Source organism: Xiphophorus maculatus, chromosome 7 (assembly GCF_002775205.1).
Source record: "Xiphophorus maculatus strain JP 163 A chromosome 7, X_maculatus-5.0-male, whole genome shotgun sequence".
Lineage (NCBI taxonomy): Eukaryota > Metazoa > Chordata > Actinopteri > Cyprinodontiformes > Poeciliidae > Xiphophorus > Xiphophorus maculatus.
The window spans coordinates 5914244-5938769 of NC_036449.1; positions in this window are offsets into that span (position 1 = coordinate 5914244).

A 24526-nucleotide genomic window follows, 5' to 3' on the forward strand; every position below is an offset into this window, starting at 1 on the left:
ACTGATTTATGTAAAAGCACTTGTGTATGACAGCGTGGCTCAAAGCAAACCATAAGGCCAGGAAAACAACCGGAACCTCCAGGAAACATTTAAATTACTGTACACAAATACAGTAATAGGAATGATCGGTGGGAATCTTGACTAAAATATGTCTTGCGTGCAAATAAAAAATGTCCCGTTTTTGTGCAACTTAATTACAAACCTGCAAAGTTCAAATGAACGACTGACGTCTGCAGGTGTCGTGGTTCTTCTGATGTCATGCAGGGTTTCAAGCATTCATTGCTGCCTTCACTCTACCTTCAACCTGCAGAAGCTTCCTGTCCCGGCAGCATGGTGCCGCCGCCACCTGGACGCTTTCTTCCTCTTGGCCACAGAGTCTACATTAGTCTTGGTATGAGTTTTTCTTCAAACAGTTGGTTTCTCTTTTCCACTTTCCCATCAAATGTTGACACGGTGAAGGAGGTGGAGTATGTAGTCATGGGGAACAATGCTCATTATCCTATGTATGATTTAAAAAAAGATATAAAATCTTTAAAACATTGGCAAAAATTGGTGTAGAGGCTAAGGTAACATGTTGTAAAAAGCTCAATAAGCTGTTTTTCTGCTACCTATGTATGAGTATGGGTAGCTAAAAAATTAGGTAGTATTAAAAAAGAGGATCATTTAATGCTAGCTTTGGACAAAACGTTTGGCTCTTTTCCTCTTTAATCTTGCCCGGGATTGACGAGTGACGCTCTCCATGGGCGACGTGCAGCGACCGCGTGCTGCTAAAACGAAACAACAACAAAGCGTGTTGACGTCACAGATCACAGAGTTTAATCTCATACAAAACAATGAACAACAAAGCTGCAGAGGAACAAAGATATGCATTTTATCACAAAATAAGACACACAAGGGAAGACACACGAAACACATAAGACAGACAAAGGCGCCCACGTGGAGTAAAAAGATGGAAAAAAAAAACTCTCCGTTTGCTTGCTGACCTGTACTTTTTAAATGAAAAAGGTGTTTCCCTATTTAATATATGCAGTCAAGGCGTTCCGTTCTTTGACCTATTAGAAACTCCGTAGGGACTCAGAAAACTTGGACAGTCCCCTCATCATGGCAAAGGTGTCTGTTTTTTTTATCTAAGTAAGAGGGCGGACCACTTCGTGCCCATCGCTGCCTGATACGGAAGATCCCTGGCGCCAAACGTCCTAAGATGAGATTTCACAGACACCTCCGTAGCCCCCCACTCCCATTGGAATGCAAATTTATTGCTCTGTTGTGTCAATAGGGAAGAAAAGGCCCTGCTTCCCCCATGCTCCACAGAAAACTGTTCCAAATAAAGTGTTGGCTATCCCTTTACACATGTCGTAAGATTAAGTGTATTTTAGCATTAAATAATCATTTTCCTTAGCAGTAGTTATGTAGCTTTTACAAAAATAGATTTTTATATATATTTGTCACCATGTTGTGATGATAAAATATGAGATAATCTGTGAAAAGATTGAGCTTCTCCAACTCCTCCATGAGCTACTATTGCCGTCTGAAGAAACGTTCTGCTCTCGACCAAAAACAGCCAATCAGAACCAGGAGGAGGGTCTTAGCGCTGTCAGTTAACCTTGTGTACGAGCTGCTAAATGTGCTAATGGTGAAGAAACAACTTACCGTTCCAGTAAAACTGTTTATCCGTCGTCATTGGTGGCTATGCTAACTAGTGTTAGCATTTACGAGAGGTGAAAGTTTTAACAAATATGTAAAGAAAACTTTTTTTTAATAAAAGTTACATCCTGCTGCTTTAAACAACTAAATAAATACATTTTTATATTTTACTCTTTCAAATCCAACCTTCCATGGATCTCTGGGTTTTGGTTTTGTCTTGCGACCCAAAAGCTCCTCAGTGGGCCCCATCCGGCCCCCTGTACGAACTCATGAGAGCGTATTATTGGCCGGGTTTAAACATTGTGTTTCCAGGCTGGATCATTAACATGTAACTACATTGTTCACGGCTTATCAGAATATTTACGTCTCACCATGAGATGTCTGCGCCCCGTCCGATCACCGGGCCGACAGACAGAGACAGATTGAGCCAAAATACCAGGAGAGAAAGAGAGAGAGAGGCAGTGGTTGCCCCAAATACCATCTCTAAATATAGGGAGGGGGCACAAGGTGTAGAGGAGAGGAGCTGGAGGACAAAGGGATTCAGGACGGGGTTAGGAGCTTCTGTTCCTCTGTGTTTTCAACAACACAGAAAGTAACGTTTGAATGTCGTCCACGAGGAAGGCGAACTGTGTTTCTATCCGCAGATAAAAGTGGAGTTTTATTCATCTAAATGCCCTTAAACAACTTCCTGGATTGTCTACAAAATGGAGGCAGTGGTGCAAGGATTTCTTTTTAACATTATTATCCATGTCTGTTGAAATCGGTTAATTTATTTTTTAAATTCAAGTTTTACTGCTACATAAGTTAAGCTATGTTGCTCTTGGTTACCATAACAACCAGTAACTGACAGCTCCTCCCTCGTAGTTATGATATGCATTAGGATCACTTCCGTGTTAGCTTTACAAGTATTATATTTTAACATATGTTTCAGACTAATGTAATTATACAGAGGATTTTATGTGTAAGTTTGTCATGATTGTTAGATGTTTTCAATTATTATAATTAATGTAGTGCATTTTAGATGTGTTTAATTTTAAAACAGCTGTCAACTGTTCAGTGGGAGACATTGGTCTGTAGGGTTATTTATTGTATTTTATTTCAGAGGCAGAAGAAGTTGGATACGTTTACATTTTTTAAATAAATTAATGTTTCAGTTACCAGTTACATATACATCAAAGTCTTTGAATTTGATGTATATGATTATATTTCCTGCACTGAAAAATACATATACCCACCAAAGACACTCCAGTAAAGTCAGGGACTCTTTTTTTTTTTTGGACCACTTGCTTTGTCATCCAAACACAAGCAACACTTTATGTTTACCACAAAATGTTTATTGGTCAGTTTGAACGTGCTTGTTCACTACTTTTTTTTTTCTCTGAAGAGTTTTTGCAGCACCGGTGGCTTGTATTTTTTGCGACAGTAGGCAGACAGGAAAGAGAGGGGGGGGAAGACACGCGGCAAAGGTTGCCGGGATCTGGAGTCGAACCCGCGACGTCCGCGTTGAGGACTAAGGACTCCAAACGTGGGGCGTGCTGTGGTGGCGCCACCACAGCACGCCCCAGTGCTTGTTCACTTCTGTAGTTTTATCAACTCATTGTTCATCTTCGTTTGCGCTCAGGATTAATTCTCGTCTCTTTCAGCAGTGCTGATCCCTGGGAGTTTTCGGACAGAAAGATGGCGGCTGGCGCTCAGCTGACGTAAATACATGGAGTTGATTGGACTGCGCCACCTGATCCTAATGCAGAGGGGGAACTTGTACGTTCTCCCTTTACTTAAACACGCTTTTGTATATAAGCTAATATTTTACTTTGAATGTAACACCTCCATTTTTGCTGTTTAGTTTAATAACAAACTTAGCTGTGTTGTATTGTTTGCTGTAGTTAGTGATTGAATTTTGTTTAGTTTCTCCCTGTTGTGTTTTAATGGTCTGACCAGCCAGGATATATCCAGCTCTGGACAAAATGAAGAGCCCACTGCACTGAACCCCATTGAAAACCTCCTGGGTCTTCCACCAAATATTGATTTCTGAGTTAAAACATTGGTATTGTTTCTAAATTAATATGAACTCTATTGCAAATAGACATGTTGTCAGTCAGGGCGGAGCGTCGGGGGCCCAGATGGGAGGCAAAATATGACTTCAGGGATCCAACCCTTTATCACATCTGATGAGAGCTGGGCCCGCTCCTGTTGAGTATGAAGTATGTAGGATTATATAGCATGATGCCCCAGTAGATTATATAGTAGGCTGCCCCAGTAGATTATAGAGCATGGTGCCCCAGTAGATTATAGAGCATGGTGCCCCAGTAGATTATAGAGCATGGTGCCCCAGTAGATTATAGAGCATGGTGCCCCAGTAGATTATAGAGCATGGTGCCCCAGTAGATTATAGAGCATGGTGCCCCAGTCATTGTTGACTCATGGTAGCTAAAAACTTTACAAGACCGACTGATTTTAGTGACATAATGGGTGTAAAATATTGAATAAAATGTTGTGCTACATGACTGGCTTTATACATTTAACTTTATGACACACAAAATTACAAGTATTGTCTCCAGGTGTATTCTGGGTAAAGCTTGTCACCAGCCGTCCACCAACGTCATCATCAGTCACTTGGCAACAGATGACAAACTAGCTGGAGCATTTTTACGGACAGGGCTTGGCTGGGGTTGCAAGGTAAAGAAAAAGCAGTAGTTCCAGTGGCAGATCATTTCACTTATGATAACAGATTTTCCCATGTTTTAAGTAGAATAATCTGCCAGTGGAGCAGGTACTTTTTTTATGTTTAGGAATTACTGACTTAAAACCCACTCCTATATCTTGCTGGAAAGTTACTTTTGTCTTATGTCAAATTTACTCAGATATTTTCACTAGAAATTAAACAAAAATACTTTGATTTTGTATTTTTTTTAGTGTGTCTCACTGGATTATAATTATCTGGTGGTCCCGTTTTATCCTTTAAAGAACTTTCTGGAAATGTTCCCACATAATGTTCGGCTCAGGTCATGACAATCCGTCCGACGTTAATAATACAATATCATTGTTTCTGCAGAACTTGTTTTTGTAATTTCCAACTCATGTTTTTGCTTGCGCTCCCCCAAAATAAATTTGCTCCAAACGTAACGTGAGAACTTATTTAAAAGGGTTTCTATTTACACTTTAAAAGAAGAAAACAATTAGCAGCCATTGTGCCACAATTCCCGCCCCACTGCTAAAAAAATTCCAATTTCCTCCCTCCAAAAAAAAAAAAAAAAAAAAAAAATCTCACTAAACTGCGTCACGGCTGCCCTCGGCTGAAGGAAATGCAGGGAAAGCATTTCTGTTTGTTTGTGTCTTGTTGTGACCTGGTTCATCTCAAACTGAAGTTGATCTCAGGCTGTTAAATAATTAGAGTCTAATTTTACGGACGAAGAATCAACTCTGCTTGACTAAATAATCACCACAATGATCATTTAGTAACTGATTAATCACTAACTGGAGCATAAAGACTCAAACAGGTCATTTACTGAAAGAACAGCAACAATTAATTATGTAGTACATAGGTATAGTATGTCATGAAATTGAATTTTATTCATTCATATTTGGTTCATTCAAGGAGAATTTAGAGACCAATTGACTGAACAGTCTTGATTTCAGACTGTGGCCAGGAAGCCGGAGGTCCAGAGAAAACTTGAAACATACAAAGGAGATGACTGTTTCTCCTTTGCTCTCCTTTGTTCCTCCTGCTGATTTCAGGAGGAACAGGACTAGATCAAACACGTTTCCATCACGGGAGAAGAAGTGGAGGTAGTTGAGGGATATAAACACCTTGGTGTTCATCTGAACAACAGACTGGACTGGAGACGCAACTGTGAAGCGTCTATAAGAGGGGTCCCCAAAGTCGGTCCTCGAGGGCCGCAGTCCTGCATGTTTTAATTCTCTCCCTGGTAGCACCAACAACCTTTTCAGCATGTCAATGTTCTTCTTAGACCTTCTAACGAGTCATCATTTGATCCAGATTCGTTAAACCAGGGAGAGAACTAAAACATGCAGGAGGCCGGCCCTCGAGGACCGACTTTGGGGACCCCTGGATAAGAAGGGACAGAGCAGACTGGACTTCTGGAGGAAGCTAAGGTCCTTCAAGGTTTGCACCAAGATGCTGCAGATCTTCCACAAGTCTGTTGTTGAGAGTGTCATCTGTTGGGGCAGCAGCATCAGAGCCAGGGACCTAAAAACGCTCAACAGCCTGATAAAGAAGGCTGGTTCTGTTCTGGGGACGACTGTGGAACCTCTGGAGATGATCATGCAGAGAAGGATTCTTCATAGGATCAAGAAAATTAGGGACAATCCTGACCATCCTCTTCATCAGTTTCTTGGGAAGGCGGAGCATCCATCTTCAGTCAGAGGCTTCTTCAGGATCAGTGTCGCACAGACTGCTTCAGGAGATCTTTTCTGCTGACAGCCATCTTCAATGGCTCTTTGAAGAATCTTGATGGCCTATAACAACATTTAATTTTCATTTGGGATCAATAAAGTGTTTCTGAAACTGAACTGAAAAAAGAAGCAAGTGTACCGACAATATATAGGAAAAATAAACCCCAGAAAAAAATACAAATGTAAAGCCAAAACCGTATTAAACATAAAAAGTAAAAGAAACTCAAAACAAAAAAAATCAGTAACAGAAGAAGACCTATGGTCTGGAAATTGCCCTCTTCACGGGTCAAAGCTTCTAGTTGTTCATTCGTCAAAGCGAAATTTGAGTTTCCAGACTCAACTGTCTCCCCTGAGGGAAGATTGGAGGAATCCTTTCCTCGGACAGTGGTCTGGAAAGCGATGTCTTGTTGGGTCCAGGCATCAACTGCCGCCTGGGACCAATCTTCTAGTGCTGCCTTTGTCAAAACAGCACTTGAGTTTCCAGACTCAACTGTTTCTTTCTCTGAGGGAAGATTGGAGAAATCGTTCCCTATCTCAGTGGTGTGGTTAGTGCTCTCTTTATGGGCCCAGTCTTCTTGTGCCGTCTTCGTCCGAGCAAAAGTTGAGCCTTCGGATTCAACTTCTGGGTCCTTACCAGCTGGTGAAGGACCAAAAGGAAAAGCACAAACATCATCGTGCTCAGAGATCCAAGCTTCCCCAGCCGGGGAAGCTTGGATCTCTGGCGAGGAAGGCTCCTCTAAAACTTCCCCAACCAGGGAAGGTTCAAAAAGGATGGCATCAAAATCATCATACTGGGAGAAGCAAGCTTCCCCAGCCGGGGAAGGACCAAAAGGAAAAGCATCAAAATCATCGTGCTCAGAGAAGCAAGCTTCTCCAGCTGGAGAAGCTTGCTTCTGTGGCGAGGAAGGCTCCTCTAAAACTTCCCCAACCGGGGAAGGTTCAAAAAGGAACGCATCAAAATCATCGTATGCAGACTCAGTGCTCTCGTCCTTAGAGACACTTTCGTCTGAATCGCTACCAGGAAAGATTTTGTCAAAAAGCTTCTGCATTCTGGTGCTAAACAAATATCCAAGTCCGAAACCCAGGGGAAAAAACACGCCAACTAAAATCCTGTTCATGATGAAAAGCTTTGGTAGACACAGTGTTGAAGTTCGAAGATCTGGCTGAATATGAACTGATGATTTGAAATACAAGCCCTCATAACCTCAGAAGTTCTTTGATCGTTTGACCACATCACAGATGAGGTCATAGCTACAATGAGGTCACAGTAGTTCTGAGGCAATGTCTCGATTCTGCTCGTTTCTATGGAAACGCTCAGATCAGTTCCACATGACCCAAAAATAAATTCTTTGTCCGTAAATATGTTCTACTCAGAACTCCTCAAGTGTCATAGTTTTATCTTCACTTGGTCCAAATATTGTAAAAACCTAAACTTTATCAAATTAATAATCAGCATACCGGCCCTATTTGATGTTACATAAAGAAAAACGACTCAGCTTTTCACATTTTTAAGTATTTTTTTAGCTGCAAATGTTCATTATTTGCTACAAATGTTTATTTTTTATCTTTTATGTATTTCTAATGTTAAATAAAATAAGTTTAAGTGGTTAATTAATCGATTATTCTGATTAATTCATTTGATTAGTAAGACTAATCCGATTAATCACGGATTAATCAGATTAATTCTGTAAAAAAAAATTACAGAATTAAATTTTCCTGGTTAATCAATTAATTTTATTCATGTTCAATCGGATGAATGGTAGTTTGGGCTGATATGTTGACCCTTTGGAACCAGATGAAGCTAAAACTAGCGCTTGAGGTTTTACAGACAAACAACAATTTTATTAATCTTAAATGTTAAATGTAGTCGTTTTGTGCATTTCATTTTCACTTACTGAAAAGGACAGAAAATGTTAATGAAAAGAAAATTTCTTCCCCTGTGCCTCCTCCCCCGGGGAAGACCCAGGACACGCTGGAGGGACTCTGTCTCTCGGCTGGCCTGGGAACGCCTCAGGATTCCCCCCAGAGGAACTGGAACAAGTGGCCGGGGAGAGAGAGGGAAGTCTGGGCCTCCCTTCTGAAGCTGCTACCCCCGCGACCCGACCCCAGATAAAGCGGAAGAAGATGGATGGATGGAAGAAAATTTTCTCATTTACTGAAAAATGTCCTTTTTGAGTTGTATACTCCGGTTAATGATTAATTGATTATTAAATTAGTTGTATCAATAATTGATTAATCACAATTAGGGCTGATATGTTACTTTTTTTATTACTAATTCAATATTTGAACCAGATTAAGCTAAATCTATGACCTTTGAGGAGTTCTGGGAAGAACATACTTACAGATAAAGAATGGGGTTTCTCATTGTGTAGTTTTTGCTTAATTTCTGAAAAATGTCCTTTTTGAGTCTTATACTCCAGTTAACAATTAATCAGTTATCAAATTAGTTGACAATTGCATCAGTAATCGATTAATCACGATTAAGGTGATTAATCGTTTCACTTTAGCTGTTTTTCAAATTGTTTTATTTGTGAAGATATGGAGTTTTGTATTTGTTTTTCTGTTCATTTAGCTCCTGTGTAGTTTCGTCTTCCACTTGCTTGTCTCCAGCTGCCTCATTTCCCTGATTATTCCCCTGAGTGTATTTAATCCCACCTGTGTGACCTGCTCCCCGTCGGGTCCTTGTCTTTGCTGTCATAGTCTTTGTCATCAGTCCTGTGTCGTATCAGCGCTACCAGCGTCTCTGAGCTCTTCGCCTCATTGTTCACCTGTGCTGCCTGGATTTCTGTTCTCTTCATGTTTGTCATTAAAACCATCGTTATTGCACATCAGCCTGGGTCTACGACGTCCATCGTCACCAACTCATGTATTACATGCAGTTTTCAGGGATAAGGTCTACCTGTGAGATTAAGTGTTGAAGGCGACAGCGCCACCGGGTCATTCAAGGAGTTTATTTGAGCTCCATCGCGCAGCCAGATGACCTTGACCGGATCTGGAGATCCGTGAGCCACAGAGAGAAATGAGGAAGGCCTGAGCAGGAAGTAGCTGAATCAGTTTTCCTTTCACAGTAAAAACACAAACACATCCCAGAGGTTTGGAAGCTCACCTTCCAGCTGAACGCGCCAGACGTTGGACAGAGTCTGGTTGCCTTCGGACTCGAGGGCACACCTGTAGGGGCCCGTGTCCAACAGTTGGACCTGGTCAATTCTGTAGGGTGGATAGAAATGATGGTGAAGGTCTGGAAGAAACAGGTAAAAACTGATCAAATGGGAGAAACAAGCAGATTTATACGTTTGCCATGTAAGATAATTTCAGTCAAATATAACTATCACTATAATAATTTGATTATTATTATGTCCATATAATAATGAAATCATTATTATGAGATTATGTGGAAGTTATGTACCACAATTTTGTGGAGAGATTATGTATATACATACATGCTCCGACTCACAACATGTATCGATCTTCACAGAAGTAATGTTACATCTATATAATTAAAACTTCTTGCTAACTGTATGTTACGCTATTTTATTGGTTTTACAGGTGCACTTGATGAAGCTCTGGATTATATCAAGGAGTTGGAGTTGCCTGATGTTTCTGTTGTTCTCTTGGTTTGTTGTACTTCATGTCAGATGGATTTCAGAATGACAGAGTCGCTCTCTGTGGTGGTGCAACTTGTAAGCTCCGCTGTTGGGGGCATGTCTGTGTTGTAAAGTTAAGTTATCATGAGCTTTATTATTTGGGTATAAAGGGCCCGGTCATTAGCCCCGCCCCCCTGCCCGATGCCAACTTGTTCCGCTACTGTTGTCAGTAGCTCATATAATAAAAGAACAATGTTCATTTTACTAAAACATATACTTATAAAAAGTAAAATCAGAGAAGCTGGTCATTTTGCAGTGGTCTCTTAATTTTTCACAGAGCTGTACCTTATGGGTTTTTTGGTAGGTCAGTTATGTTTTGTTTGCTCACATTTTTCCACAAAGTTTTGTTTCTTTGACCTCAGCAATCTTTTATTTTGGTAAATACAATGTTTTAGGTTAAAATAAAACCCCTACTGTCCTGTGACTCCTCTTCTTGCGTTTCAACTTGGTCCATCAACAGCAGTTGATCTTTTTCTTCCACTAAGAACATCCTTGACATCCAAAATCTGTCAAAAACTAAATAAATAAATTTAAAAAAATCACTTCTGGTCAAACTAGGCATAATCAGCAAATACACAAACAGACTTGTGCCAGGGGTTTCTGTGGTATTTCCCCTTCACAGGATCGGGTTTTACTGTTGTGCCTGGGGAGGAATTAAACGGCGATCTGCTCCATCGATGGTAAACTGTCTGTGCTGACTGATGGAGTGTTTATGCTGTGAAAAGGAGACCTCGGAGTGAGCGGCGTGTCAGCATGGCGAGTCAATTTATAGCAATCCCTCCATCAGCTCTTCAGTCACACTCTGTAACTCTATCTGTCGGGTCTGGACCTCCTGACGCTCCGCGCACACAGCGTACGCACATTTCCTCGCGGAGGACGAAATGGGCAAAGTTCAAATGAGTGACGCACGAGTCGGACGTGATTCACGAAAAAAAAGGTCATCCGTCACACGGCAACGACTCAGACGCATTCTTGCAGCGTGGGACCCGGTTTTCCCTCTAAACCTCTAAAAGAAGCCGGTGACTGTTGGTGCTTAAAAGCTACTTCAGTAAATTTTGATCATATTTATTTCTGTGATTATTTCAGATTGGTAAACAATGATACGCCCCCCCCCCCTCCTAATATTTATAATATTGCAACAACCGAACTTTATTTTTTCCTTTTAGGAGGGTCAGAACGTTTTCATACATAAAGAAAAGAAAGAGATTTTTTTTTTAAATCGGAGATCAGAAACTTGCTGGAATATCTATTAAGCTTTTTCAACTGTTTTTACTACGAAAAATCTGAAAAGTGCGGCATGCTTTGTTTTTACAAGCCCAAACAGTTTGTTCATATTCTTCAACTGAGAAATGCTGTAAAAAACACAAAATCTTACAGAGTATTTTTTGGGTCTAGTTTACAGTTTAAATATTTTAGTACACTTGAATTAAAACAAACATAACTTCAGGGTAACTTTTCAGCAGGAAATAGGAGCTTGCTTTAAGTCGATAATTCCTTAACATTAACTAAAAAGTACTAGTCATAAATTACATAATCTGAGAGTGGAACTAGTCATTTTTCATCAATATTAAGGAATTATTGACTTAAATAAGCCTAATTATTGCTGATAAGTTACCTTCAGGTTAGTTTAGTCTTATTTCAATTGTACTTAAATATATTTACCCTAGAAATTAGACCCAAGGTCCTTGGTAAGATTTACAATTTTTGCAGAGAACCTGGCAAAAGCTAAAGCAGCAGCTCATCACTGGGTCAGCCTGCATGCCCACCTGTCCATGTCGGCCCATATCCTCGTCTTCCTGCCCTAATCTTCCTACTGACCAAGTGCATCGTTGGAAACACTCTTAAGCCTCCAGTGACTCAATTTGAAAACGCTCAACAAACTCAGATATGGTGATTTGGTGATCTGCCTCCGCCCCAATCTCAAGTCTTTTTGCTACCTCTGACATGGTTTTCTTCCAAGACCATCCTGTGTTCAGACCCATCGATCTTCCTGTGTGCTGGATGAAATCATTCCCACATCACAATTATTGTGTGCTGCACAGAGGCCGAAAATGTTCAACTTTGCCTTCGTCTGACCAGAGCCCCTTTCCTGTCTTTTGTAGGTTTGCAGCTGTGCCACATGCTTGTCATATCAGATAATGGTATGAACAGAAGTCTGCAAGGTCTTGTTGTTTTATAACCCAAGATGTTCACTAATGTTCTCTAACTAACCTCGGATTCCTTCACAGAACCAGTTGATTTCTGAGGACAGTTTTTGTACATTTACACCATAATTATCCACAGTTGTGTTGGATTATCATATAAAATTGCACTAAAATATTTGAAAGTATGTGGTTTTAATGTTTCTGAATATGAAAAATGTTTCTGAATAAGTTTTTGATTACAGTTTATTCTTAGTCAGCAACAGTTAGCCGTGCCGTTTCCGCTGCTCACCCCCTTCACACCCCCAAACCCCCACGTTTAACCAGAAGCTTTCACCACATTTAAATGATCTACATTTTCATTGACACCGTCAGTTAGTTTTCCCCGTCAGTCGTCACTTTTCGAGTATCCAGCCACGCCGCGACATGCTTCCCAGGGCAAAGGTCAAAGAGTTGGAAACCCCGTTACAAGCCGAAAGCCCCGGGGCTCGTTTTGCCGAACTGTCGGGAGATCGAAGACGTGAGGAGAAAATGTGTCAGTGCCGATTCGTTAGACGCTGACAGAGAAGCAAAACTGAGAGTGAAAACAAAGGGAGAAAAGTGTGAGTTTTGGAGTTACCTCATCCATGAAGCAGATAAGAGGAGGAAAGTGTTCCTAAAGGCGGATTTAGAAAAGTGTTCGGATTTAAGCTTCTGTTATTTGAGGTAATTTGTATTTGGTAAACATTTTATTCAGTCCTGAATCAACTGTAGTAAATATGGAACAAATTCAAATATATTTTTGTTATTTAGTAAAATTTTAAATCATACCAATACACTAGCTCCTTTTATAGTATGCCATGTTTTTGTTCGCTAATGTTTTCTATAGCTAGTGTGCTATCTTAAGTTTTATTTGATATTGCAAAACATGTTGTTTTGTCATAAGTGTGAAATTAGGTAACATGTCTACAAGGATAACAACAGCAAAAAATCAAGCAACTTCAGAAATAATATAACTCCGTTTTGCTTACAGCAAATGTTTTGAACAAATTGAGTCAAATAAACTCCCGATCAATTAAACTGCCCTACATCTCCATATATGGTGACCTGCAGGTTTGATTGAATCTCCTGAGACACTGTAAAGGTAAACATGATCTGTTTTTAGACAACACCCACTGTAAAAATATAAGACATTGTTGAGGGAAAACCAGAAGAAGTGTCGTTTGCCATAAATTATGCAGAAGACTCATTAAACGTGTGAAAGGAGGAGGACGGGTCAGGCGAGACCAAAACGTAAGGCTTTATGATAAATATGGCCAAAACTAACCCACATACCCGCTGTGAAACATGGCGGCAGCTGCAGCATGCTGTGGGATGGAGCCGATGGGAGGATAGTGGAGCTGAATACGGCAAACAAACTGGAGAGATAGAGTTTAGATCGAGCCTAAAAAAATCCAATCCTAAACCATTTTCTTCTCCTCTATTTACACTCAGTGGATTAGTACAACTTTATATCTTGATTGGTTTTCTCCATGCTTTATGTACTGAAGGCTTATTAAACGCGTCAGAGAAGCCTGGCCCGACCTGACCATAATGGTTCTAGTCTGACCAGGCCTGAATTGGGTTGGGCTCCGGCCATAAATCTAAATTCCACGCAGACGTTCTAATGTAAGCAGGATAACGACCCTAAATATAAAACCAGAGCTACACAGCGGCTAAGATCAAAGCATATTCATGTTTTAGAACGGCATAGTCAAAGAACAGACCAAAATACTATTGAGAATTTGCATCAAGACATAAAAAAATTGTGTTTAAAAACCATCTCCGTCTGATCTTCGAGGAAATACATTGAAGTTTGTGGTTCTAAAGTGACAGAATGCAGAAACGTTTAAGGCATGAGGATAGTTTTCTACGTATGAGGCCATATTAGACAGGAAATGCTTGATGGAGGGTCGCTTTCTGGATCACCCGACAGTCGTGCGAACCAAATCAAAGTTACATTTTTCACAGAATTGTCATCTACTCATGAAATTTTTACTTTTAAATCCGACCCGAGGCAGAGGTTTCCCTGGTCTCCAGGTGTCTCTCGCGCTCCGCCGTCCCCGTTCCCACTAGAGGCCGCGGCGCTCGGGTCGCTCCTGCGGACGTCGGGGCGGAGAGGCGCTGGTGGGGAGGCAAATGTATTTACTGCATGTAGACACGTGAAGGTCAGACACGTAAAGCACTTCTGATTGTTTTGCCAAATGGCAGCCCTCGCCTCGCGCCGCCTCACGCCAGATTTTCTGCGGGTACTGAATGTAATTTCCACCACCGGGGGGCTTGTATACGCCTCCACGGTAACAGCCACGGCGAGATTTCAGAGAAACTTTGGGAGGTGACAAAGAGCGGCCTGTGCTGACATGCTAGGAGAGATAATAAAAAACAAGGAAGGCAACGGTTTGGTGCGCCCAGCGTGGAGGAGAAGGGGAAAAAAAAAAAAAAAGGAACATGGAGTGGGACTCATTCTGGAGCTGGAAGTCGGGCTGTAAAGGGACGTCTGAGGCCCCAGAGTCGTGTACGGCGGCTAAATCATGCTGAAAAGTTTTTTCCTCCTTAATTTTCTGTCTGGCAGCCCTTTCCCCCATCAGATAATTTAGAGCTTGTTCCTTGGGAGCCCTGGGCACTGAGCATGAATTATCCACCATCCACTGCAGCTTGGCTCAGGACCATAAACGCTGAAGAATGAGCGACCTCTCGCTGCGTGCAGAAATGGCATGGAACTGCACTTAGCCTACAAGGTCCTTACAAGTTCTCAAGAACCTTCACTTTTCTGGTTGTTGACCCTCTTCGAGTTCACACTGCAAAGAAAACACAAGCCTTACCAAGAATTTTGGTCCCTTCTGCTAGTGCAAATGTCTTGGTACACTTGAAATGAGACCAAACTAACTGAAAAGTAGCTTTTCAGCAAGAGACATGAGCTTGTTTTAAGTCAATAATTCCTTAGTATTGATGAAAAAACAGATTGTTTCACTTATAACATGGGGAATAATGTCGTTATAAGTGAAAAAGTTACTTTTAAGTTAGTTTTGTCTTATTTCAAGTGCACTGAGATATTTGCACTGGAAACAAGACCAAAAACACTTGGCAATATTTGTATTTTTTGCAATGTGTTCATATGAATTGCTATTTTAGAAGGTGCTAAAAACAGGGCTGAAGCAGCAGAGAGAAGTTATGAATGTTCACACTGACCTCCTGCAGAACCTGTGTGTGTGTGTGTGTGTGTGTGGTCTGTCTGACCTCAAAGACCATGGGGGTCAAAGGTGAACAATGTAAATCCTGGAGGTCAGAGTTTTTCCGTCTGACTTCAGCCACTCAGGACGGACAGACCGTAAACGTTTCAAGGAGAACGCTGAAGGAGCGACGGAGTTAATCAGGAATTTCTTTGATCTGTCTCTGAAAAAGAAGAAAAAAAGGTCAAATGTGTGAAACACAAAATTCAAAAAGTATTGAACGCTTCAATATATAACTAGAAATACACTCATCTTTCCACATGTCAGTATTCAAGATAATTCAAATGACTAACAATAAAGTAATTGCGTAGAAAGGTGGTTCTTCATAGTATTGTATCATTAAACTGAATTAAATGGTGCAATTTTAGAACCCAATTATGTACCTTGACTTACGTTCAGTTGTTATAAAAATGCTATACATCTCAAATATGACTCAAAAGAAATTTTACTTCATAATTTAACACCTTGAAATTGGGCCTCTGTCTCTTTAAGAAGCTCCTGCTCTTTATAAAACTCTGCCTTTGAGAAGTCATTTTTTACCAGCATTTCATTGAGAGGTAGCTCCTATAATGAGCTCAGCAGATTCTCAGTTCCACCAGGTGTTTGCTAATTTCTGCTGGCTAGTCTGAAGGAGCTGAAAGAAACAAGTAAACACTCCAGGTATGTTTTCATAAGGGAATAAGATTATGTCATAATATAAAGCTCAATAAAGTTGATTTTAAACAGTACTTTGCTTTTAAGAGTTTTATTTGGAATAAAGTCATTTATATATTTTCCTTCTATTTTACCCTAAATCCCTTTTAAATACGTCGACTTATGTGGTTTTAACAAACATAGAAATGTTTTGTGCGAGGCTCTGTAAAACAGGATCTTACTAGAAGACCTTCCTTATTTCGGCCTCGCGGAGTTTGGAAGAGACAGATGTAAATGTTATACTGTGTTTTAGTGGTTCACTGCAAGAAGTGAGTCCACTACATCGGCCAAACTAAAGCTGTAAGTTACTCTTAAAACTAAACCCACCGCGCCGGAGTAGCAACGTGAAATTCGGTAAATTCTTCTAGATACTGTGAAAGTGTTTGAAGGAGTTGGCTTGCTGAGATGATAAAAGTTCCTGGTGGTCTCCTGGCTGGACTGTTGTAAGGATAGACTGGACTAAGTGTGCTTTATGGGGAGACTGGATCCTGGTGCCAGAAAGGCCACGATAAGAAGAGATATTCGCTGCATCTTTTTCCATCTCCCTCAATGCGTCCAGGGGGATTTTATCACACACATGAATAAAGAAGATGGAGTGGCAAAACTTTCATAGTCGTGAGCTCTGCAGCCATTCGATACGGATATATGTACATATAAGAAAACTCATCCATTGTCGGGACACACAGCTGATGGCTTTAACATTGAAAAGTCTGACAGTCTTTGGCTGGGACATCTGAATTCCTGACGGAGGTTTTTACAGAGCTTTAAACAAGGTGAGTTCACAAAGTCGATGATAACCTTCCCGGTGTTTCAGTGCCGCATCCAAAGTGGAATCTGAGTTTCCTGTGGTGGGGCCATTTAAAAAAAATCCCCAAAGCTGATAGATATCTCATGTCCAACACAAAAAGTTGTTTTCCAACTGATCACTTCTCCTCGTGGGTTGGGATTTTCCTTCATCTTTCCTCTCATCTCTGATTGATGCCTGTTGAGCTGTGAATCTATTATTGGGGAGCATTTATAGCGCAGCAGAATGTACGTCCGCCGACCTCTCCAACAAGCTGACAGGCTCATTTTGTTGCACAATAAAGCCTGTCGCTTTTCATCAGCTTCGCAGCATGACACTAAGTGGTGTCACTCACCAACACTCTGGCTGTTTAACAATGTCACGGCATCGGCGGCGCAACACTCCAGCTATTCGGTACAGCCGCTGTGGAGATGGCGTGTCACCTCTTTGTGTGTCTTTTTTTTTTCTTTCTGGCAGCATTGAGCGCATAGCGCCTTGAGGACTCGGTGTCCTCATTTTAGCCCTTCCTGTTTTTTAACAGCATCACACCTTACAGGTTACAGCAGCTGTCACCTACCTGAGGATCTTTTATAACTCACCCATGCATCACGGAGTATCTGTCACGGTCGAGTGTGAGGACCAGACTGGAAACTCTTAGAACAAAAGCCAAAGAAAAACCATGATCAAGCCGAAGAAGGTCTGCTAAGTTAGGCAAAGTCATTTTAAAGCAGCAGTATTATGTGTTTTCCAAACATGCAGTGGCATTTTATAGCACAATCAAGTAACTGTGTTGCCTTCAGTTGTTATAAAAATGCTACATATATCAGCCATGATATCTAACGTAATTTAATACCTTAAAATTGATCTGTGTCTCTTTAAGAAACTCCTGCTCTTTCTGAAACTCCGCCTTCAAGGAGTCATTACAATATGGCTCCTCTAAGCCCTTTAACAACGTTTTTACCAGCGTTACACTGAGAAGTAGTTCGCATTGTGAGCTCAGCAGCTTCCTCCGCAACTCAACTCCTTCAGACTAGCCAGAAGCAATTAGCAAACACCTGGTGGATCTGCACATCTGTTGAACTCGTTATAGGAGCTACTTCTCAGTCCAGTGCTCATAAAAACAGATGTAAATGGCATCAAGGAGCTGAAGGGGGATTATCGGAAAGGTTTGGAGCTTCCTTAAAGAGACAGAAGTCCAATTTCAAAGCATCAGATTTAAATGATTTGAAGTCAAAGTTCTTTGAAGTTTGACATGTGCAGCATTTCCATATTAACTGAAGGTAACATAATTAATTGTTTGTGCTATAAAATGGAACTATGTGCCTAGAAAATACATAGTACCGCCCCTTTAACTGTTCAGAGAACCTTGATTGTTGATTGGGAAATAGAACAGGTGACTATTTTAAACTGAAAAAACGGCTGATCTTTTCTCTGCATCAAAGAACTCAACCGTCAGGTGAACTCCATAATCTCAGCGTAGAGTTGCTGCATCATGTGCGAAACACAAACTCCCAGCTCAGATGAACTGCCTGCTCTGTGTGGAAAAGGTTCTAACAGAACCTTCTCATGCAAAGCGGATTTGCCCCTCCATAAACGTACATCAAAGCAAGCTTTCCCTCTACAAACCCGCAACCACACCTCTAAATGTTCAGACCTTGTTTCAGACAGAAATACATAAACAAGCCATTGGACACATTAACATCTCGGCGTAAAGGCAAACAACCATAAAAGCACACGCATGCGACCGCAAACATGGAAATAGTAACTCACATTAGCAATATTTTCTTTCATAGCACACAGCCGTGCATGGAAACCCACATACGCCGTGCAACATTGATTAATCTCGCAGTATTAAAGCCAGACTTTATGCCCCGACTTCCACAGCATCCAGAAGTGACACCTTAGCCAGGCATTTAATTTTTTTTTGTGTGTGTGTGGCAGCAGGCGTTAGAAAAACACATGATGTAGCCAGTTGTTTTGGAGGGCAAATGGAGCAGGCATCATAAAGGCTGGTTTTATTAGCTGTTGCTTGATTTGTTCCTGCAGCCTGCAAAGCTGAGCCGCTAAATCAATGCGTCCAGCTGTTCTCCCAGCTCGCCGGGGCTCTCTGGGCGCGCAGCAGGTGTATGGCCCACTCGGCTAGGTCACACACACCCGCTCACATAACAAATAATAATGGCCTCCACACACGGCCCATCCATCACTGTTATGACCCAGCATGGGAGACAGGACGCTCACACGGGCCATGAGAGAGTGCGACGGTTAAACGCAGTGCAAAGTTGGAGAGATACACAGTGACAGAAAGCCCTGTTTATAATTGCAGCACATGTTTTGTGGGAGGAAACTGATCTTTACCTGTAAAAAAACAAACAAATCCTTCCAGGATTCCCAGTTCTTAACCTGTAACTCTATCAGCAGCACAAGCAACATGCCTAAACTAAGTGCTCCGGCAACCTTTAACTAATGTGACCGACTAATAAAATGAGGATTTGCAAAGGTTTCCCCATGAATAAAAGTGAAGCCAGAGCTAGCAAAGATAAAAAACACATGCACTTTAATAGGGTTTTCGCTGCGCAGTTTGATTCTTCTCATTATCATGCCTTAACGCAGGGGTGTCCAAACTTTTTGCAAAGAGGGCCAGATTTGATAGAGTGAAGATGCCCGGGGGCCAATAGTTTGTTCGGACATTTTTTAACTACAAAAGGTTCATGCAAATACACACCGTTATAAAACAATTTTCATTGTCACAATTATCTTTATTTTTCAAATGACAAAATAACCAAATATAAGCCACTCAGGCAGATGAGAACAACTCTAAAAACCCAAATTCTGCCTTTCATTCATATCTGGAGAGTCAGATAACATTGAACAAACTGTATGAAATACCTTAAATTTACATGAGTTTAAAAATATCTTTGCCTCAAGAACATTTTAAACAGGAGTTATAAGTAATGCAAAGTTGTCTGTTATTAAATCTTAAAACAAGTGAATTTTGCTCTTGTCATTTACAATATCTTTCAGAAAGTAATAGTTTGTCACATCTACAGGTTCATAACATCAACAGTAATAACCAAATCTTACTCAAGAGTTTAATAAATTTAAGTGCCATAAATCCAGGTGCATAAATGTTCGATTCGTTCTTCACTGCTGATAGTGACAGACGTTGCCGTTCAAAACACTCAGTTTCATGTCCTCAGCTCTCAGTGCCACACTGTTACTGCCAGGCAAACATTCGCAAATTCTTGCTTCTTCTCAGGGCAAAATGTTCTCCACCATTTTCATAACACAGTCTTTGATAAAAGTATCTTCAGTAAAAGGTTTGCCATGTTTAGCTATTAACATGGCCACTTCGTAGCTTTCTTTGGTGGTATTTTCTTTTGACTCACAGGCCGGCGTGAAGAATCGCTGTTGTGATGCCAGTGCAGCTTGGAGCTGCTTCACTTTTTCAGCACTGTCACTTCCTGTTAGCTTGTTGTATGTGTTAGCATGTTTAGTCTGGTAGTGTCTCTTTACGTTGAAATCCTTAAACAAGGCAACCGTCTCATTACAAATTAGACAAGCACAATTGCCCTGATTTTCAGTGAAGAAGTATTATAATTCCCATCTCTCTTGAAAGCGGCGGCCCTCACTGTAAACTTGTTTTCTTTGCAGTGGTCATGGCAGAAATGAGTGGAGAGCGGTTCGATGCACGGAGGCAGAGACTGATAGTATTAAAGTGGTGCTGCCACCATTTGGTGAAAGGAGGAATTACAGTTTCAAGTTTTATGATTTATTTATTCTGTTTGACAGTGGAGGCGGGCCATAAATAATACATTATAAGACCGAAGCTGCGGGCCGTATGAAATCTGACCGCGGGCCGTGATTGGCCCTCGGGCCGGACTTTGGACATGCCTGCCTTAACGTAATGCTGAAAATGGCCTTCTTGAGTTTTCACAAGTCAAATACAGTTTTCATTAATCGTATGTGTAACAAAGAACCTCTGCGTAGTGCAAAACAATCTAATTTGGGATTTTCAGTCAGGAGTAATCTGTGGAGGGCAACATCTAGAATATGCAAATTATGATTTTATGGGTCAACGTCATCAGACCTAATTAGTACTAGTACATGCCTAACCCTAACCCTAAACTCAGTTCTCACTTTAGTTCTAAACCTATAACCCATAACCAAAAAAAGAAAATCAGCATGTTTTCTCATGAGGGACAGATTTTGGAACCCATGAGGAGCAGTGGGTCCTCTTAAAGTAGTGTTAGAAAAATGGGCCTTACAATGTATCAAATGCAAGGACACACACACACACACACACACACACACACAAAAACACTCACACATTCCTGAGGGAACAATTGATCTTAGTTATAGCTCTGCTCTGCTCTTGGCCTGTTTTTTTAAGCAACTCAATGACAGGCTGAAGTGGATGATGAAGAATAGCCCACGTGTTTCTGTCACCAAACCGTCCTCTGCCATGTCCTCGTGTTACATCATGCGTTTACAACAGTTGCTTATTAAACTTATTACCTACTGAACTGTTGAAGGGTCTGCAAAAAAATCTGAACATCCTTCAAAGTTTCCTAAAGAGTAACTTTTCCAGAACAAACTGGAGCTTCTTCCATTGACTTCCAATATTTTTGCATTCTTTAAAAGTATTTGATTATCTATGCCATGCACATGCATTGTATTTCCACTGTGTTGGGACTCAGGGAAGTACATTCAAATTGCCTCCATACAGAACCAAACTAATAATAATAATAACATCTACATGGCTAAAACACTGAACAGGTAAGTCAGATAACAGCAGCCTATGATCAATCCATCTGCCAAACTCCACACATCTGGAGTAATTAAAAGCAGGAGGGGGAAGTGGTCTGGCTGGGCAACTAAGCTTACCAAAGAGTTAGGAAGAAGAAATGATCAAATGAAAAACTTAAATATAGAGCAAGCAACCTTTAACAGTGTAAAAAAAAGGCTAAAACTTGGAAATCTGGTTGCAGATGTACATTCATGTACTTGTTACTGAGCTGCAGACAACTGCTAAGAGATAAGTTCTTAGCAGCTGGTCCCTGCAGTTGCCCTTTTCCTCACATGAAAGGGCAACAGTCACAGTATGTCTACATGCATTTGTGTGTTAGACATGAAAGAGGAAAGCAGCACCAGGCATCTACAGGAAATATTCCGAGCCTCATTAATCACGGCTACATGAAGCATGCCTTGAACACAACACAACAACGTAGCTGTGCTGGGGCCGGAGGGGAGGGGAAGTTTCATGGTTTGTGTGTAGAATCTCAATACCGTCAGTTTTATCACTGGTTAAATTCATTAAGAAAAAAATTACGTTTTTAAACCATAAATCAGTACATTTTATAGAGTCTATATGAGCTTATATCTTCATTCATTTCTTTTGTTTTACTTTAAATTAGTTGTCTGAAAAGTATATGTATACTCATGTTAGCTTACTTTAAAGGTCCAGTATTTTGCGCTTTCCAGCCATGTAATTGTGCTACAGTATGATGCATCACGTCAAACTTCCTCTGTTAAGCGTTGACAAATGTTTGTCGAATCACTGGACTAAGAAAAAGCTCATATAACGAGCTCAGCAGATGCTACAGCTCCACCAGGTGTTTGCTAATTGCTGCTGACTAGTCTGAAGGAGCTGAGTAAGAGAGTTGATCTGTGAGGCGGAAGCTCATAAGCGTTCCCTCGATGGTTTTCCAGACCGGAATGGTCGCCATGGGAGATTAAAGGATCTCTCAGACATGTATGAAAAAATCAAGGCAGCAGTCCAAGTATGTTTTTGATGAGGGAATAACTTCATAACATGATGTAAAGCTCAAAAAAGGTGATTTTGAGAGCGCTGTGAGATTAAAGGGAATGATCTACTCTGTCTAAAAGTATTCTGCTATTTTGTTATTCTGGGAAATCTTCACAAAGCACTACAATATTGCATTTTACTTTGCTGAGCAAGTTTGGAAGTTTACAGGCAATTAATGTATGTTTATGCTAATGTTTTGTTTCTGCCATTGACCAGATTTAAGCCACATGCAGTAGAAATGCGCGAGTAAATGATCAGGATAGGAACATTTGTTTTAGTGCAACCTCTACTTTAATGTCAAGCCTGTGTAGATACAGAAAATCAAAATTTGGTGTGATCAGTGATGTCGGACCACATTTTTCAGTAACGAGTAATCTAACGTGTTGCTATTTCAAATCCAGTAGACTACAGTTACTTATCGAAATCACTTTGCGTTACTATCTTCTTTTGTTATTTAATCGTATTTCCTCTACGCGTTTTGTCGAGTGACCGACGTCTCTATGCTACAGAAATGTAAACAATGGAGGTCAAATGAAGATGGAGATGCGCATTTTGTTGGTGAAAATCTGGAACTATTTTGAGTTTCTGTCGCCAAGTCCAATTATTATAAGCGGCTTTGGGATTTTTTTTTTTTAAGTCGCTTGCAAATTTAATGAGTGGCGGTTTGCGCCTTTTTGGGCTCATTTTTGAGCGTGAAGTTACTCATTTGGGCTTGGAAATAAGCAGAGATTCATAATAAATCCCAGAATTTGTCCATCATTAAGGTAGTTTTAGTCAGGCTCTCCCTGTCCATCATTTCCCGGATGATCCGCCCCGCTGTGTCTTTGTTAATGTCAAGTTAATATATGTTAATATATGACCTCTGAATGACGTAGAGTTTCGCGTTGCGCTCCAAAAACTGCAAACATCGAGACTAATTTGAACAGCACAATAAACGTGAAAACAGCCACGAATAAACATGTCCGTAGTTGCCAATAATTATAATGGCAACTTAACGCCATTATAATTATTAATATTAAGATAAGGGTCACAAATCTGTGCAGCCATCTGAGTTGTGGAGCCGCAGGAGGAGCTCTGTGTGCTGCGCTTTGACACCAAACGCAGGGCCGTAACGCACAACCTGGAGACTGGGGGGATACAGGTGGGAAAGTTATGAACAGTTAAAATACTGTGACGTTAAAAGTTGCTCAGGCTAATCAATAGCCTGTATGTGTCTATATATATATATATATATATATATATATATATATATATATATATATATATATATATATATATATATATATATACTGTATATAAAATCTGTACAGTAGGCCTATCCAGTGCAAACCTACCAAAGTGGAGTTCAGAAGGACAGATAAGTTTTCAGTTTGGATTCTCTACACAGTCTTGCTGATAGAACACCTCATCACTTCACTTCCTTTTCCTAAGAAAGCTATCATCACCCTGCTGCTGTTAGCCGCTAGACAAAATAACCCATAAGGCCCAATCATAACAGAGGGTCCTTCAGTCATGACCTGCGCAGTAAAAGACTGACAGAGGGCTGTATTTTTCCTTGCAAGCAGAATTCCCACGTCGTTTTCTTCCTTTCTGCATGTTTCCGCCTCTGCGACCGCTCAACGCCGCGGACCCTCTGGTGCAATCAGAGGCCCTGACCATTAATCACTGGTTTAACGGCACAGCGAGAGCAGAGGTGAGCAAGCAGCAGACCAGGTGACCTTACGCAGCCATTCTTCTGACCCCATAACTTCCCGAAGTCCAAGTCGGTAACCCAGTAAATTCACAGCAGGATTTTTTCAGTCAGGACTTTTTGTTTTTAATTATCTTATTTCTTGAGAGGAGAGAACATAGTAGGATTGTTTGATATATTGAAACCACAATTAAAATGTTGAATTACATTATTTTTTACCTTAAACCATCTTGTACTGTTAATTTTTTCTTATGATTTCATAAAATAAAATAATAAAATAAAATAATAATAAAACCCTAATTATCTTTTAGAAAGATTAACCTAATTTCTAATCTAGAAGATCTGAAGGCTTTGATTTAAACTCACTTGTCATTCTACACATTTTACATCTTACATGCAAAGTTGTTTTAAAATAGAGGCAGAAGTAACTTTTTTTAAACTGATCCGGTGATTTCTTTCTTCT